General features: G+C 37.3%; 1 pseudogene; it reads left to right on the top strand.

Annotated features, from left to right (window-relative positions):
- Positions 1 to 3,920: 3,920 nt before the first annotated feature.
- Positions 3,921 to 18,764, top strand: part of LOC113628639 (40S ribosomal protein SA-like) — a 30,125-nt pseudogene continuing 15,281 nt past the window's right edge.

Below are 18,764 nucleotides of genomic sequence, written 5' to 3' on the forward strand. Positions count from 1 at the left end.
AATGGAATATTACTCAGCCATAAAAAGAAATGAAATTGAGTTATCTGTAGTGAGGTGGATGGACCTAGAGTCTGCCATACAGAGTGAAATAAGTCAGAAAGAGAAAAACAAATACCGTATGCTAACGCATATATATGGAATCTAAAAAAAAAAAAATTGGTATAGATGAACTTAGTGGCAGGACAGGAATATAGATGTAGACATAGAGAATGGACTTAAGGACATGGTCGGTGGGGGCAAGCTGGGGTGAAGTGAGAATAGCATCGACATATATACACTACCAAATGTAAAATAGTTAGCTAGTGGGAAGCAGCAGCATAGCACAGGGAGATCGGCTTGGTGATTTGCGATGACCTCGACGGGTGGGATACGGAGGGTGGGACGGAGTCTCAAGAGGGAGGGGGTATGGAGATATATGTATGTATATAGCTGCTTCGCTTTGTTGAACAACAGAACCTAACACAGCATTGTGAAGAAATTATACTCTAATAAAGTTGCATTAAAACATGCGTAAAGAAATTAAAAATGCATACTGGGTGAGAAACTTAAATATGTCTAACCAGCAGAATTAACTTGTAGGAGAAACTGTGAACCAGTATATGGGAAAAGTTTTGTACGACAAACACGGGAAGGGGGTCCAGTTTCCTAAGAACGAATGTCTTTGGTTTTACTCTGTTTGGGAGCATGTCAGCCAACTTGAAATTAGAGGAACAAGATAAAAACATAAACCTGACTTGATGAGGAGATCACTGCAAATATAGAACTCAGGGAGATTTTAGGCACCACAGATATCCATATGAAGGGTGACCACATAACATCATCAAACTTGGAAACTTAAGACTGAAAGGGTCCCCATTCATAATTATTCCAGACAAGTATAAACCCAGACTGTCCTGGGCAAATGAGAATTTATAGCAACCTTACTGACGTTGAACTTGAGGGCAGGTTGGTTTGATGGATAGTCTAGCAGAGCTAGTGTAGCTGAGATGCTCCATGAAACCAGACAGTTTGAGGGATGAAGAAAGTCTTGAAAAATATTCAGTGAAATCACAGACACTGGTCCAATGGCCTCATTGTACATGTTTAGAAAATTAGAAAGGCAACCACTGTGATCACAGCCTGTGGTCAGAAGAAAAAGCTGGAGTCCTCAGAGTATTCATTCGTACATCTGAAATATATCACCAGAAACAGGTGAACAACAATAGAAACAAAAAAGTGATTTTTTTTTTCTTTTTTTTTTTTGCGGTACGCAGGCCTCCCACCGCTGCGGCCCCTCACTCTGCAGAGCACAGGCTCCGGACGCGCAGGCCCAGCAGCCATGGCTCACGGGCCCAGCTGCTCCGCGGCACGTGGGATCCTCCCAGACAGGGGCACGAACCTGTGTCCCCTGCATCAGCAGGCAGACTCCCAACCACTGCGTCACCAGGGAAGCCCCCCAAAAGTGATTTTTGAGACCACTAGTATAGCATATAACCAGTCCCAAACAAACAAGATAATAAATAAAAACGAAGAAATGTGCCTGTTACTTAGAAGCATCAAGAAATGAGAAAAATAAAGTAGTTAATTTGTTGTACCTAATACCTACTTAGGCCCAGGGAAGAAGGCTACTGCCATGATGCTACGCTTTAGAGGAACAGCCCTATAAATGGCCCTGCTTATCACAACATACAAAGCAAATGACATAACGGGCACCACTGCCACTAAGGATTCAGAGCCTTGAGTTGACATGATGCTACTGGGAGATTGAAAATACCCATTTCCATGACCAACAACATTCAAGCTCTAGAAAAAAATTTTCATATCATTTGCCTCGTACTCTTGATTTGAAAGGCAACAAGTTCCAAATACCTAGAAGTTTTGAGAAGTTTGCTGCAGCTGATAGTAAAATTTTCTTCTTAAAGTGGAAAGAATTTGATCATCAAAAACACTTAAAGAAAAAGGAAAGAAAAATAATTGAATTGTCATATCCTTCTATCAGATTCAATGGATGTAAAGGATTTTTGAATATGGAGTATTGTTTCCCCATAATGCTGAGTGTCAAAGTTCTATACCCATTTACACTCCAATTCATGGTTTCTGATATACTCACAAATTACTGTAGTATTTGCAACAAATTACCCATGGTGGTAATTGTCCATGGTGGTAAAGAAAATTTTCAATATTAGCTATTCATTATTACTCTTAAATTTGGATACAAATGTCTACACATAATACGTAAAGCATGGTATAGATTCTTTAGATTAGAAACTAGAATTCCAAATAGTTTTAATACAATGTTCAAATATCATATACCAACATCAGATTGACTTAAATAACTTTGATTTTAAAAGTTGATATATACTCATTATAATTTGTATTTTACATATCCATTTTAATGCACAATTTTGAATATATTTGGAGAAAAAAAATTTTGAAAATGTTTGAAGCATTTTTTAAGGTTGTGAGTTTTTAGAATTACTTGTACTCATTTTTCATGTAAATATATTTAAATTTAGTATACTTAGAATCATATTACAATTTTAAACCTCTATATTATTATTATCAACAGATTGTATGAAAACTATAATTAGAACATATAATTAATTTTCTGATATATAGGCAAAAAATGAATTTTATGGAATAAATAGCAAGGATTTATGTATTGTGTATACTCATATTTTACTACTAATAACAACATTGCTAGTATATCAACAGACCACAAAGTATTAGCTTTTTTCAGTCATTTGATATTTTGCAGACTTTCACTTTTATAAAATCATAGCTTTCATTATATTTGCCCATTTTGTTGAAATGGAGGTATATTTTTCATAATACAAGGAAAAAGTATTTTAATGGTTTATTAGTTTTACTAATAACTTTAAATTTCTTAGACATATGGTATGTTAGCCTCAATTTGTACTCCTGCACAAATCCAACAAATGTAAGAAGTATATCTGAATAAATCGTCATACTGTCAGTGGACCCTGAACAATTTAATGGGTGTCTGTTGATCCACGATTCCAAATAGAAAGAAACAGTCCTAACGGTTATAGGGGAGATATACGAATAGAGATAAAAATAAATGAAAGCAGAGTTTCAGACTTAGGAATGAAAATGTAGAACAGAACAGAAGAAGAATATATGAAACCAAATAAGAAGCTAAATCTAATGACTTCTACCTAGATTCCAAGTGGAGGTTTCAAAGAATACATCAGTGTCATTATAAGTATTTCTTCAGTGTTTACAACAGCATCAGGGCAGTAAATCAAGGCCACATCCTTTCAACAAGTTACAGTTAGGATTCAAATTGTAATTTCTCTGGCTACAAACTGTGCCCTTTCCACTTTGCTCCCTTTTAAGACTCAAGTGATTGGTGTCATAGAAGAAATATTTGCTGTAGTGTATTTCTCAGTTTTCTCTATTAAAAGTTGTACATTTACTAAAGAAGTAGGGTTCAAGACAATGCTTTATATATATGAACAAACACCTTTATTTTTTGTAATCCAAATCCGTAAGATTAAACCATAATTCTATAGTTCCCATTAGAATTGGCAAACTTGCTGTAATTAGCAACCTGGTATAAATGTTTACAGAAGTGATCTAGATGCAGGATTTATTATTTAAATTTTAATAAAGAGAAAGGTATAGAAATTACTCATGATAGACATTAGGTAAGCCAAATTATATTCTCACCTTTGCAGAAATGCTGACATTGTGATTATTTTCAAATATAAATTGATCAGTATTCACATGAAGTGATTTTTATTGCAAATATCTACAAAGATTACATGAATAGTATTAATTTTTTGGTCTTTGGGTCAATAAAAATAAGAGTATGATAATATTATAGATCTTGATGTATTTCTCTTTTATAGTGCTAACATAAAATACTGTTGTTTGCTCTTGATGAAATTCTAAATATCAGGGTGTATTGCCGGACTATGGGTAAGTAAAACACTTTTATGCCCTTCATCTCTTATCTTTTTGAAAGATAATTAGTCTCTTAGAGAAGATTTTCACCTTATACTGAATTAGAATTTATTGTTCTTGATAACCTGTTTCTACTTTTAGAAGGCAGAAGTCAATGCTTTATAAAATGTAAAATATAAATAAATGCATAGAATAACATAAAGCATTGTCTCTACATGAACTTTAACAGGGTTCAAAAGACTTCAATAAAGTATATGCGAATATATTTTTCAATTCAATATACAAACTTTTATTTGGTATGTTCTCCCAAAGAACAGATGTTCTTTAGAAAGAATAAATATTTACAGAAATCTCATTGATTTCTTGAGAAGAACTAGTCCACATGAATAATATTTGCAGGAAAATTCTGAAAAATTTTACCTTTTATGTTAATTTGAACTAAACCACATTAAAAATAATATATCTAAGAGCAATGCTTACAAATAGATTTTTAGAATTATTTAACTTGCACATAGATTTATAATTTTTAGGAGCAAATAAAAATCTAATTTACTAAATTAAAATCCTATAATTTTAGAAGGTAGTCTAAATATTATGTAAATATAACCATGATAAATCTATTGTTTCCTATTCCATTTGATTTGCTGAATCAACTATACCAATTACTATTTTATAGTGTTTTATCAACAAGAAAACATATTCACAGGAATGAATCACAACATCCCTGGAAAGTATTATGTTTCTCATAATAATGATCATAGGACAAATGTTCAAACAGGTTAAAGGACTTGTAGTTAAGAAGTAACATTAAGACTATAACAATATTTCAGAACCCATATTCTAATAATCAGACAATGGTACTTCTCTATTCAGGGTACCTTAACAACAATAACAAAAGAATTGGTATAAAAATGACACAACTCAAATTCTGGATCCATCCCGTAAAAGCTATCTTGCACACAACACTTCTTTATAACTTGACTTCTTCATCTACAAAATAGAGAAGAGTGTCTCTCACATGATGTTGTTTTGATAATCAAAAAGGATAGAGAAGGGCTTCCCTGGTGGCGCAGTGGTTGAGAGTCCACCTGCCAATGCAGGGGACGTGGGTTTGTGCCCCGGTCCGGTAGTATCCCACATGCTGCGGAGCGACTGGGCCCGTGAGCCATGACCGCTGAGCCTGCGTGTCCAGAGCCTGTGCTCCGCAACGGGAGAGGCCACAGCAGTGAGAGGCCCGCGTACCGCGAGGAAAAAAAAAAAGGGTAAGTATTGTGATTACGCTTTTCATACCTTTATACTAATCCTTAGCACCACTTGATGCAAAGTCAGATTTACCATTCCTATAAGGAAATTTAAAATCAGAAACTATAACTAATTTTGCCAAAGTGTTATAGCTAAATTTTTATCCCATCAATTTCAAATACAGTTTCACTGTATTATACTTCTAAAAAATTTATCACATCAAAATTGGCATTCTGTAGTTATCTAATGAATATTTGTTTTTGTCTTTGTGAGCTATTTTCTATATAATAATTGTTTATCTTTATGTAGCAAATTGCTACCATCAATGTTTACAGTGATTATCAAAGGTACAGAGAGGAGGGGAGACTTATTTAAGCTCCAGCAAGGACTTAAGCCTCCTAGACTTCCTTATCTCTTTCTACCAAAGTACTTTATTCTTTTTTGTTGGTGAAGTTATTCCTCTCTTTAAGGAGATTTTTAAAATATCACTCTGCAATTTTAAGAAATATCAAATAATGCTCTACTTTTGAATTAACAATATTCTGCTCCCTGAGAGCAATATCTCAAAAAGGGACATTGAATGGGGAAGTTCCTGGTCTGATACAATAGAGATTGTAGATCTCTAAATTACCCCTAAGCTGTGTAATTGGAATTCTGAAGTCCAGAGAAAGGAGAAATGTTCATAGAAGGATTAGGGCAGTCCTCACCATTAGGATAAAGTCAATTCTGCTGCTATATAATTAAAAATATATTTGAAATGATACAGATAATCTGTACCCTGTCCCCAGGTGCTGTTCTATCAATGTCAAAAAGTTATCACTGGGCCAGTTCATACTAAAGGCCAGACAAACACAAGAATAAATCTCTAAAGCAATAAGAACAATTAAATAATTTGTATGTTTCAAAATATCTAAATATTCACCATCATGTACAAAGATTCTAAATTTCTAGAGTGTTTAATTATCATACAGATCCAAGTTAGTCACTGAATATTTATTGATAAAATAAATGTTGGATCAGTTGTAGGTTGAACATCAAGGAACCTCACATTTGAAAATATTCTGTCAGTAACAACAGTGTGTAAAGCTTGATGAAACTCTCTGCCAGAGAAACTTTTAGTGGACTGTTCAAAATTAGCAAAGACAATTATTCAGGGTTTCTGGAGATTTTATAAAGGGCTTAAAATAAATTGAGAAGCAGTTATGGCACAAAGTCTACAGATTTTTTTTTTTTTTTTTTTTTTTTGGTGGTATGTGGGCATCTCACTCTCGTGGCCTCTCCCGTTGCGGAGCACAGGCTCCAGACACGCAGGCTCAGTGGCCTTGGCTCACGGGCCTAGCCGCTCTGCGGCATGTGGGATCTTCCCGGACCGGGGCACGAACCCGCGTCCCCTGCATTGGCAGGCGGACTCTCAACCACTGCGCCACCAGGGAAGCCCTACAGAGATTTTTAACAACATTGGAAGGCCATGGACTTCAAGCTCTGGGCTACAACATTCTCCCGTAAAGAACCCTTCCAGTGTCTTGGCAAAGGTATATCTATTATCGACTCCCCCCAGCTCTCTGGTGCAAAAGAGCTCTTTTGGGTAGATTTGGCATCCACTGAACATGAATATCCCATCTCCCAGACTATGTGGTCTGGGAGACATATATTGAGGACGATGGGTTGTGGAAGCTAGGTAGAGCATAAGCTCTACCTACTCCTCAAGTACATATACACACAGCTCCTTCTCTACAGGGAGGATCTGGGTTGGGGAGGACACAGTGAAGAACAAAACCTCCATCTCTCCCATCCCTAGCTCCTGCTCATGGAACAGAAGTTCTGCCCTGTCCAGGGAGAGCCAGTGCAAGCCTTGAAAATTGGAAATCCCTTGGCCCTGCCTGAAGGGCCTAAATGTATGTGCATTACACTGTGGCACAATTAATGATTCAGGGATTTGCTGAAAGCAGTAAAGCAATCAGTTAAGAACCAGTGAAGACTAACAGTGGTACTAGTGTGATATAATAGAGGCATACCCAGCAGAAGTCTAACAAGAAAATCAGGGAAAGATCCAGTGAGAGAGGACTGTGCTAAAACCACCATCCATCCTATGTGGTCCAGAAGACTGTGATCACGCTGAAGACACTGCCCTCTAGGGGAGACCTTCAAGACAGTGGGGGAGTAAGACGCGGAGATCACCTTCCTCCCCACAAATACATCAGAAATACAACTACATGTGGAACAACTCCTACGGAACACCTACTGAGCGCTGGCAGAAGACCTCAGACTTCCCGAAAGGCAAGAAACTCCCCACGTACCTGGGTAGGGCAAAGGAAGAAAGAAAAAACAGAGACAAAAGAGTAGGGACGGGACCTGCACCTCGGGGAGGGAGCTGTGAAGGAGGAAAAGTTTCCACACACTAGGAAGCCCCTTCACTGGCGGAGATGGGAGTGGTAGAGGGGAAGCTTCGGAGCCACGGAGGAGAGCACAGCAGCAGGGGTGCGGAGGGCAAAGCAGAGAGGTTCCCGCACAGAGGATCGGTGCCGACCAGCACTCACCAGCCCGAGAGGCTTATCTGCTCACCTGCCGGGGTGGGCGGGGCTGGGAGCTGAGGCTCAGGCTTCGGAGGTCAGATCCCAGTGAGATGACAGGGGTTGGCTGTGTGAACACTGCTTGAAGGGGGCTAGTGTGACACAGTTAGCCAGGAGGGAGTCTGGGAAAAAGTCTGGACCTGCCTAAGAGACAAGAGATCATTGTTTTCGGGTGCGAGAGGAGAGGGGATTCAGAGAACCGTCTAAACGAGCTCCAGAGATAGGCGCAAGTCGCGGTTATCAGCACGGACCCGAAACGGGCATGAAACGCTAAGACTGCTGCTGCAGCCACCAAAAAGCCTGTGTGCGAGCAGAGGTCACTATCCACAAACCCTCCCGGGAGCCTGTGCAGCCCGCCACTGCCAGGGTCCCGCGATCCAGGGACAACTTCCCCGGGAGAACACATGGTGCGCCTCAGGCTGTTGCAACGTCACGCCTGCCTCTGCTGTCACAGGCTCACCCCGCACCCCATACCCCTCCCTCCCCCTGGCCTGAGAGAACCAGAGCCCCCTAATTACCGGCTACTTTAACCCTGTCCTGTCTGGAAGGGAACAGCAACCCTCAGGTGACCCACATGCAGAGAGAGGGCCAATCCAAAGCTGAACCCCAGGAGCGGTGCTAACAAAGAAGAGAAAGGAAAATTTCTCCCAGCAGCCCCAGGAGCAGCAGATTAAATCTCCACAATCAATTTGATGTACGCTGCATCTGTGGAATCCCTGAATAGACAACGAATCATCCCAAAATTGAGGCGGTGGACTTTGGGAGTAACTGTAGACTTGGGGTTTGCTGTATGCAACTGACTGGTTTCTGATTTTATGTTTATCTTAGTTTAGTATTCAGAGTTTATTATCATTGGTAGATTTGTTCATTGATTTGTTGCTCTCTTCCTTTTTCTTTAATCTATAGACTTTTTTTTTCCTTTTTCACCTTTTGTGAGTGTGTACGTGTATGCTTCTTTCTGTGATTTTGTATGTATAGCTTTGCTTTTACCATGTGTCCTAGGGTTCTGTCTGTACTTTTTTTTTTTTTTAGTATAGTTTTTAGTGCTTGATATCATTAGTGGATTTGTTTTTTGGTTTGGTTGCTCTCTTCTTTCTTTCATTCTTCTTTCTTTTATTTATTACTTTTTAATATTTTTACTATTAATGATTTTTTAATTCTTTATTTTAATAACTTCATTTCTTTTTATTCTATTTTTTCTTTCTTTCTTTTTTCTCCCTTCTCTTCTGAGCTGTGTGGCTAACAGGGTCTTGGTGTTCCTGCCAGGTGTCAGGCCTGTGCCTCTGCGGTGGGAGAGCCAAGTTCAGGACATTGGTCCATCAGAGACCTCCTGGTTCCACATAATATCAAATGGCGAAAGCTCTCCCAGAGATCTCCATCTCAATGCTAAGACACAGCTCCACTCAATGACCAGCAAGCTACACTGCTAGACACCCTATGCCACAGTACTAGCAAGACAGGAACACAACCCCACCCATTAGCAGAGAGGCTGCCTAAAATCATAATAAGGTCACAAACACCCCAAAACACACCAGAGGATGCAGTCCTGAACACCTGAAAGACAAGATCCAGCCTCATCCACCAGAACACAGGCACAAGTCCCCTCCACCAGGAAGCCTACAGAGTCCACTGAACCAACCTTAGCCACTGGGAGCAGACACCAAAAACAACAGGAACTATGAACCTGCAGCCTGTGAAAAGGAAACCCCAAACACAGTAAGTTAAGCAAAATGAGAAGATAGAGAAATACACAGCAGATGAAGAAGCAAGATAGAAACCCACCAGACCTAACAAATGAAGAGGAAATAGGCAGTCTACCTGAAAAAGAATTCAGAACAATGATAGTAAAGAAGATCCAATATCTTGGAAAAAGAATGGAGAAAATACAAGAAACGTTTAACAAGGACCTAGAAGAACTAAAGAGCAAAAAACCAATGATGAATAAATGAAATTAAAACTCCTCTAGAAGGAATCAATAGCAGAATAACTGAGGCAGAAGAACAGATAAGTGACCTGGAATATAAAACAGTGGAAATAACTACTGCAGAGCAGAATAAAGAAAAAATGAAAAGAATTGAGGATAGTCTCAGAGACCTCTTGGACAACATTAAATGCACCAACATTTGAATTATAGGGGGTCACAGAAGAAGAGAAAAAGAAAGGGGCTGAGAAAAATTTTAAGAGATAATACTTGAAAACTTCCCTAATATGGGAAAGGAAATGGTTAATCAAGTCCAGGAAGTGCAGAGAGTCACATACATGATAAATCCACGGAGAAACACGCCAAGACACATATTAATCAAACTATCAAAAATTAAATACAAAGAAAAAATATTAAAAGCAGCAAGGGAAGAAAAACAAATAATATACAAGGGAATCCCCATAAGGTTAACAACTAAACTTCCAGCAGAAACTCTGTGAGCCAGAAGGGAATGGAAAGGCATATTTAAAGTGATGAAAGGGAAAAACCTATAACCAAGATGACTCTACTCAGCAAAGATCTCATTCAGATTCGACAGAGAAATTAAAACCTTTACAGACAAGCAAAAGCTAAGAGAATTCAGCACTACCAAACCAGCTTTACAACAAATGCTAAAGGAACTTCGCTAGCAGGAAGCGCAATGAGAAGGAAACGACCTACAATAAGAAACCCAAAACAATTAAGAAAATGCTAACAGGAACATATATACCGATAATTGCCTTAAATATAAATGGATTAAATGCTCCCACCAAAAGACATAGACTGGCTGAATGGATACAAAAGCAAGACTCGTATAAATGCTGTCTACAAGAGACCCACTTCAGACCTAGGGACACATACAGACTGAAAGTGAGGGGATGGAAAAAGATATTCCATAAAAAGGAAATCAGAAGAAAGGTGGAGTAGCAATTCTCATATCAGACAAATAGACTAAAAAAAAGGCTACTAGAAGAGACAAAGAAGGACATTACATAATGATCAAGGGATCAATCCAAGAAGAATATATAACAATTGTAAATATTTATGCACCCAATATAGGAGCACCTCAATACCTAAGGCAAATTCTAACAACCATAAAAGGGGAAATCAACAGTAACACAATCATACTTGGGTACTTTAACACCCCATTTTCACCAATGGACAGACCATCCAAAATGAAAATAAATAAGGAAACACTAGCTTTAAATGATACATTAAAGAAGATGGACTTACTTAATATTTATAGGACATTCCATCCAAAAACAACAGAATACACTTTCTTCTCAAGTGCTCATGGAACATTCTCCAGGATAGGTCATATCTTGGGTCACAAATCAAGCACTGGTAAATTTAAGAAAACTGAAATCGTATCAAGTATCTTTTCTGACCACAATGCTATGAGACTAGATATCAATTATGGAAAAAATCTGTAAAAAATACAAACACATAAAGGCTAAACAATACACTACTAAATAACCAAGAGATCACTGAAGAAATCAAAGAGGAAATTTAAAAATACCAAGTGGCAAATGACAATGAAAACATGATGACCCAAAACCTAAGGGATGCAGCAAAAGCAGTTCTAAGCACGAAGTTTATAGCAATACAATCCTACCTCAAGAAACAAGAATCATCTCAAATAAACAACCTAACCTTACACCAAAAGCAATTAGAGAAAGAGGAACAAAAATTCTAACAAGTTAGCAGAAGGAAAGGAATCACAAAGATCAGATCAGAAATAAATGAAAAAGAAATGAAGGAATGATAGCAAAGATCAATAAAACTAAAAGCTGGATCTTTAAGAAGGTAAACAAAATTGATAAACCATTAGCCAGACTCATCAAGAAAAAAAGGGAGAAGACTCAAATCAACAGAATTAGAAATGAAAAAGGAGAAGTAAAAACTGACACAGCAGAAATACAGAGGATCATGAGAGATTACTACAAGCAACTCTATGCCAATAAAATGGACAACCTGGAAGAAATGGACAAATTCTTAGAAATGCACAACCTTCTGAGAGTGAACCAGGAAGAAATAGAAAATATGAACAGACCAATCACAAGCACTGAAATTGAAACTGTGATTAAAAATCTTCCAACAAACAAAAGCCCAGGACCAGATGGATTTACAGGCAAATTCTATCAAACATTTAGAGAAGAGCTAACATCTATCCTTCTCAAACTCTTCCAAAATATAGCAGAGGGAGGAGCACTCCCAAACCCATTCTACGAGGCCACCATCACCCTGATACCAAAACCAGACAAAGATGTCACAAAGAAAAAAACGACAGGCCAATATCACTGATGAACATAAAGGCAAAACTCCTCAACAAAATACCAGCAAACAGAATGCAACAGCACATTAAAGGAGTCATACACCATGTTGAAGTGCGGTTTATACCAGGAATGCCAGGATTCTTCAATATATGCAAATCAATCAATGTGATACACCATAATAAACTGAAGGAGGAAAACCATATGATCGTCTCAATTGACGCAGAAAAATCTTCTGACTAAATTCAACACCCATTTATGATAAAACCCTCCAGAAAGTAGGCATAGAGGGAACTTACTTCAACAAAATAAAGGCCATATATGACAAACCCACAGCCACCATTGTCCTCAATGGTGAAAAACTGAAACCATTTCCTCTAAGATCAGGAACAAGACAAGGTTGACCACTCTCATCACTATTATTCAACATAGTTTTGGAAGTTTTAGCCACAGAAATCAGAGAAGAAAAAGAAATAAAAGGAATCCAAATCAGAAAAGAAGTAAAGCTGTCACTGTTTGCCAATGACATGATACTGTACATACAGAATCCTAAAGATGCTACCAGAAAACTACTAGAGCTAATCAATGAATTTGGTATAAAGTAGCAGGATACAAAATTAATGCACAGAAATCTCTTGCATTCCTATACACTAATGATGAAAAATCTGAAAAAGAAATTAAGGAAACACTACCATTTACCATTTCAACAAAAAGAATAAAATACCTAGGAATAAACCTAACTAAGGAGACAAAAGACCTGTATGCAGAAAACTATAAGACACTGATGAAAGAAATTAAAGATGATACAAACAGATGGAGAGATATACCATGTTCTTGGATGGGAAGAATCAACATTGTGGAAGTGACTATACTACCCCAAGCAATCTACAGATTCAATGCAATCCCCTATCAAACAACCAATGGCATTTTTCACAGAACTAGAACCAAAAATTTCATAATTTGTATGAAACCACAGAAGACCCTGAAATGCCAAAGCAATCTTGAGAAAGAAAAATGGTGCTGGAAGAATCAGGCTCCCTGACTTCAGAATATATTACAAAGCTACAGTAATCAATAAGTATGGTACTGGCAGAAAAACAGAAATATAGATCAATGGAAGAGGAGAGAAAGCCCAGAGATAAACCCACACACATATGTTCACCTTATCTTTGACAAAGGAGGTAAGACTATACAATGGAGAAAAGACAGCCTCTTCAATAAGTGATCTGGGAAAACTGGACAGCTACATGTAAAATAATGAAATTAGAACACTCCCTAACACCGTATACAAAAGTAAACTCAAAATGGATTAAAGACCTAAATGTAAGGCCAGACACTATAAAACTCTTAGAGGAAAACACAGGTAGAACACTCTATGACATAAATCACAGGAAGATCCTTTTTGACCCACCTCCTAGAGAAATGGAAATAAAAACAAAAATAAACAAATGGGACTTAATGAAACTCAAGAGCTTCTGCACAGCAAAGGAAACTATAAACAAGACAAAAAGACAACCTTCAGAATGGAAGAATATATTTGCAAACAAAGCAACTGATTAATCTCCACAACATATAAGCAGCTCATGCAGCTCATTATCAAAAAAAAAAACAACCCAATCCAAAAATGGGCAGAAGACCTAAACAGACATTTCTCCAAAGAAGACATCCAGATTGCCAGCAAACACATGAAAGGATGCTCAACATCACTAATCATTAGAGAAATTCAAATCAAAACTACAATGAGATATTACCTCACCCCAGTCAGAATGGCCATCATTAAAAAATCTACAAACAATGATGCTGGAGAGGGTGTGGAGAAAGGGGAACCCTCTTGCACTGTTGGTGGGAATGTAAATTGATACAGCCACTATCGAGAACAGTTTAGAGGTTCCTTAAAAGACTAAAAATAGAACTGCCATATGACCCAGCAATCCCACTACTGGGCATATACCTGAGAAAACCATAATTCAAAAAGAGTCATGTACCACAATGTTCACTGCAGCACTATTTACAATAGCCAGGACATGGAAGCAACCTAAGTGTCCATCGACAGATTAATGGATAAAGAAGATGTGGTATATAAACACAAAAGTAATATTACTCAGCCATAAAAAGAAACGAAATTGAGTTATTTGTAATGAGGTGGATGGACCTAGAGTCTGTCATACAGAGTGAAGTAAATCAGAAAGAGAAAACAAATACCATATGGTAACACATATATATGGAATCTAAAAAAAAAAAAAAAAAGGTTCTGTAGAACCTGGGGACAGGACAGGAATAAAGATACAGATGTAGAGAATGGACTTGAGGATGTGGAGGGGATGGGGTAGCTGGGACAAAGTGAGAGAGTGGCATGGACTTATATATACTACCAAATGTAAAATAGATAGCTAGTGGGAAGCAGCTGCATAGCATAGGGTGATCACCTGGGTGCTTTTTGACCACCTAGAGGGGTGGGATAGGGAGGGTGGGAGGGAGACAAAAGAGCAAGGAGATATGGTGATATATGTATGTATATAGCTGATTCACTTTGTTATAGAGCAGAAACTAACACACCATTATAAAGCAATTATACTCCAATAAAGATGTTAAAAAAAAATCTTGTGTACACAGCATTGCAGTATAAGCAGGGCTTCCCATGTGAATGTGTTTCATTATTCATGCCTTCACTAGATCTCTCTTATTTCAGGTTATTTCTCCTATTAGAAGTTATAGAAGATTGTACCATGTCAAATAAAGTTTACTAATTAAATCTATTTTAATTCTAAATGTTTTTGCCATAAAACATCATTGAATGAAAACAGGAAAGGGAAAAATATTCAAAATTAAATCAACAATGACAAATGGAAATAATTCCAGTAACAGTTTAATAATCCTCTCTTAGAAGTAACTAATTAGAGATAAATTCTTTCTTTCACAATTGTTCCATTTAAGATAATTTTGCACAACTTGAATTTTATGTGAAGCAAAAACAAATAAAGAGACCTCTAAACTTGTTTTTGTGTGTGTGTGTGTAATAAACAAGCTGTGCTACTGACTTGCAGTCTCCTACTTACCCCAAGTTAAAGACATAAGCCTTATTTCCATAGACTTCAATCCTAGTTAACCTATTTTCTTTTTAAAAATGAGGTCCTAACAGGCACTTTTCTCAAGCAATCTGGTTTCATCCATATGTAAACTTTTATGGCACACAATTGTGTTAATTATGTATTTTTTTCCCAAACCACTTCAGTTCACTTGGCTGCTATTTTACATAAACAATGCAATGAATATTGCCTCCAGCCTCAGTCTTACCAGTGCAAAATTTGTGTTAAGATGACTTTGTCTGGCTTTGCTTGCATCATCAGACATTTTTACTCTTATACTTCATCGATATTGTCAGTGCTTGGCTCTCTTTGAAGCCTCTAGGATTTGGATGTCTACAAAAACAACAGACATCTGAAAGCAACATTTTCCTTAACTTATGGTTGCTGCTGATGGCCAAATTTATTTGTACCTAGTAAAAATTACCCTCCCACTACACTTTTTGTCTCTCTCTCTCTCTCTCTATATATATATATATATATATTCATAAATATATACATTTATTTTGCATATATATATATTATTTTTAAGAGTAGTTTTAGGTTCACAGAAAAATTGAGGAGAAGATACTGGTATTTCCCATATACCCCCTCCTTCCCCACACATGTAGAGCCTCCCTCATTATCAACATCCCCCACCAGAGTGATACATTGTTACAGTTGACGAACCTACGTACACATCATAATCACTCAAAATCCTTGGTTTACATTAGGGTTCGCTCTTGGTGCTGTACGTTCTATGGTTTTGAACAAGTGTACGATGACATGTATCCATCATTATAGTATCGTAGGAAATATTTTCTCTGCCTCAATATATTTTGTAAATTGTCCACTTATCTAAAATGTTTTATATATTTTTTTTAAATTTTTTTATTTTTGGCTGTGTTGGGTCTTCATTGCTGTGTGTGGGCTTTCTCTAATTGATACGAGCAGGGGCTACTCTTCATTGTGGTGCACGGGCTTCTCATTGCGGTGGCTTCTCTTGTTGCGGAGCACAGGCTCTAGGCATGCGGGCTTCAGTAGTTGTGGCTCGCAGGCAGGCTCTAGAGCACAGGCTCAGTAGTTGTGGCACATGGGCTTGGTTGCTCCATGGCATGTGGGATCTTCCCAGACCAGGGCTCGAACCTGTAACCCCTGCATTGGCAGTCGTATTCATTTTTTTTTAAACATCTTTATTGGAGTATAATTGCTTTACAGTGGTGTGTTAGTTTCTGCTTTATAACAAAGTGCATCAGCCATACATATACATAAGTCCCCATATCTCCTCCCACTTGCATCGCCCTCCCACCCTCCCTAACCCACCCCTCTAGGCGGTCACAAAGCACCGAGCTGATCTCCCTGTGCTATGTGGCTGCTTCCCACTAGCTATCGATTTTACATTTGCTAGTGTATATATGTCCATGCCACTCTCTCACTTCATCCCAGCTTACCCTATCCCCTCCCTGTGTCCTCAAGTGCATTCTCTACATCTGCGTCTTTATTCCTGTCCTGCGCCTAGGTTCTTCAGAACCTTTTTTTTTTTTTTTAAGATTCCATATATATGTGTTAGCATACGGTATTTGTTTTTCTCTTTCTGATTTACTTCACTCTGTATGACAGACTCTAGGTCCATTCACCTCACTACAAATAACTCAATTTCGTTTCTTTTATGGCTGAGTAATATTCCATTGTATATATGTGCCACATCTTCTTTATCCATTCATCTGTTGATGGACACTTAGGTTGCTTCCATGTCCTGGCTACTGTAAATAGAGCTGCAATGAACACTGTGGTACATGACTCTCTTTGAATTATGGTTTTTCTCAGGATATATGGCAGGTGTATTCTTAACCACTGAGCCACCAGGGAAGCCCCATGTTTTATATTCTTAACAAAACACTTTGTTTAAAGTCAACTTTTAAAATCATAGAATATCACATTTCTGGGTTTCCATTAATTAACTTCTAATTCATCTATGAGCCTAAACTACTAGTTTGTCAGGATAATTAGTGTCAGCATCATTTGCTTTTCTTCAGCCTCTGTAAGGTTTCTTAAGAATCTAGGAGCACTCTGAGTTCCTGAAAATGTAAGAGAATTTCAATTATCTTTCTATCATAGTGGCCTTTAATAATGTCATTGTTGAAGACTATACAATTCCTCAATTATCTGGGTCACTCAATTCTTTGTCATATGTAGTGTGTGAGAAGTTTTATTAAACATGAAAGCCCTATGCCTAGAATTGATCCTTCCCCATACACCCAGGAGTCACATCAGAGGTCTTATCCATTCCTCTCTGCTGTCCTCAAAGGAATGTTCCCATCTGCCTTTTCCTTTTCTTCCTAGACACCCAATACAATCTGTTCTTGAGAAACATCCTTGGACTTTATGTAATCTTTATTGTGCCACAGCTTTCCTGAGACAAGACAGAACAAAGTCTGGCTATCCATTTAAAACAGAAGGGAGACAAACTATTTAAAAAATTAATAATCAATTGGCTCATATTTCAATAAATTGTACCACCACTGCTATTCAATTTAGTGTTCTACAACCAAGGAAGCAACTGTATTATCCTGTAGAATGCTGATTCTCTCTAGGAAATGTTATTAATGCCAGCATCTATAGTTATGGCAAAAGATACTTCACTATTCCTTTCTGTATTGTTGTTTGAAGTGTATTCATTTTAGATCACTCACTTAAAATTAACGATCCACAAATAGGAGAAACAAAATAAGCTGCCTGTTTGTGGTGAACAATTGTTTTGGTTTTCTTATATTGATTTTTATATTGATTTTCTTATATTGATTTTCTTAGTATTGATTTTTCCTTCAGATGTATACTAATATGTTGTATCTGTTTCATAATTGGAATGAAGTAACTTATTCATTCAACCATTTATCTCACTCTCTATAGATCAGCAGTTAGATAGATATAGATACAGATATAACAAAAATAAAAGCAAACATACAATCTATACCAGGCACCGTACTAAGCTTTGGGGTAAAAAGGCCCTCTTAGAGCTTATATTTTAATGAACACTAAGTTAGAAGGATCTGTATGCTCTTCTTTACATCAATGTGTGAGAATCCTGCAAGGAAATCTGTTTATGTGGGTATTAGAAACTGTTATATATAAATACAATTGTTATATAGACTATAAATACATACATTTCATGGACAAATATGACAGGAATGGTACATTAAACTCAGTCATAGTTCTTTTCTTGCAGGACTACTCCATGATGCTAATGTGAATGATGAATCTCTTGCAGAGGATATAGTCTATATAGCATTTCCAAACTTACTGGCTACAGAGTATTTCCATCACAGAACATTTCATTACAATCTGAAATGTCTGAACTTTAAAATTTCAGGTACTTCTTAAAAATCATTTCTTTTCCTATATCTATGAACTTTTTAGTATACTGTTATTTGATTGGCTTTCATTTTTAATAATCTCTTAGTAACATAGATTTTATAGGCAAAGCCTCATGAAATGTATAATCCCCTAAAAAATATCTTTCAAAACTAAGGTGGATAGATTTAACATATTGATAGAGAATATAGTAATATATGGGTAAGCCTTCGTTTGCATCTTTGAATCCAACATATCTTTTCTACTCAATATAATTTAATCTTGCTCCTTAGTCCAATTTACAAATTTAAAATCTTTGACTTTTCCCTTTCTGTGCTACCCAGACAGCGGTCTGTAAGGCATTGTTCTGGGTTCCCAGCATAACTTAAAGAGAAAC

The sequence above is a fragment of the Aethalodelphis obliquidens genome, unplaced genomic scaffold, assembly GCF_003676395.1.
Source record: "Aethalodelphis obliquidens isolate GAN/ISIS:26980383/991018 unplaced genomic scaffold, ASM367639v1 scaffold24, whole genome shotgun sequence".
Classification (NCBI taxonomy): domain Eukaryota; kingdom Metazoa; phylum Chordata; class Mammalia; order Artiodactyla; family Delphinidae; genus Aethalodelphis; species Aethalodelphis obliquidens.